Source organism: Eucyclogobius newberryi, unplaced genomic scaffold (assembly GCF_026437365.1).
Source record: "Eucyclogobius newberryi isolate DKJ021-1_F unplaced genomic scaffold, fEucNew1.0.hap1 SCAF_645, whole genome shotgun sequence".
In the NCBI taxonomy this organism is placed as follows: domain Eukaryota; kingdom Metazoa; phylum Chordata; class Actinopteri; order Gobiiformes; family Gobiidae; genus Eucyclogobius; species Eucyclogobius newberryi.
The window spans coordinates 25001-26213 of NW_027316329.1; positions in this window are offsets into that span (position 1 = coordinate 25001).

Sequence of the window (1213 nt, forward strand, 5' to 3'; positions counted from 1 at the left end):
CATTTTCACCCCTTTTGCTCACAACTTCGTACTACGGCCCGGAAAAACGACAGAGTCGATGGGTATAGTGTACTATTGCCGAAAAACGACAGAGTCTTTTCGGGAATAGTGTACTATTTCGGTTTTTACTCTAAGTCCCTCAGGGGCATAGGGTGCTATACTCTGATGGTCAGATCACCTCCAGGCCCCAGGGGAGTGCTTTTCAGGGGTCAAACAGTGCACTGATGATGGGGGATTATTTCATTTTGCTCATTTTGGTGTTTTTTTTTTTTTTTTTTTTTTTTTTTTTCACATTTTAACCCATTTTAACCCATTTTGCTCACCCCGCACTCTGCCGCATATGAGGCCGGGGAAGGGCCACTCTGGCTGGGCATGGCCTCCGCTGAGCACCCCCTGGAGCCACTGGAGCCCCCGGAGGCCCTCCAGAGCCACCCCCCACTGTCCCCAGACTCACCCGGGGGAAGGGCCACTCTGGCTGGGCATGGTCTCCACCAAGCAGCCCCTGGAGCCCCCGGAGCACCTCCAGAGCCACCCCCCACTCTCCCCAGACTCTGCCCGGGGAAGGGCCACTCTGGCTGGGCATGGCCTCCACCGAGCACCCCCTGGAACCCCTGGAACCCCCGGAGGCCCTCCAGAGCCACCCCCCACTCTCCCCAGACTCACCCCGGGGAAGGGCCACTCTGGCTGGGCATGGTCTCCACCAAGCACCCCCTGGAGCCCCCGGAGCACCCCCAGAGCCACCCCCCACTCTCCCCAGACTCACCCCGGGGAAGGGACACTCTGGCTGGGCATGGTCTCCACCAAGCACCCCCTGGAGCCCCCGGAGCACCTCCAGAGCCACCCCCACTCCTCCAGACTCACCCCGGGGAAGGGACACTCTGCCTGGGCATGGCCCCCACTGAGCACCCCCTGGAACCCCTGGAGCCCCCGGAGCACCTCCAGAGCCACCCCCCACTCTCCCCAGACTCTGCCCGGGGAAGGGCCACTCTGGCTGGGCATGGTCTCCACCAAGCACCCCCTGGAGCCCCCGGAGCACCCCCAGAGCCACCCCCCACTCTCCCCAGACTCACCCCCGGGGAAGGGCCACTCTGGCTGGGCATGGCCTCCGCCGAGCACCCCCTGGAGCCCCCGGAGCACCCCCAGAGCACCCCCCACTCACCCCAGACTCACCCCGGGGAAGGGACACTCTGGCTGGGCATGGCCTCCACCAAGC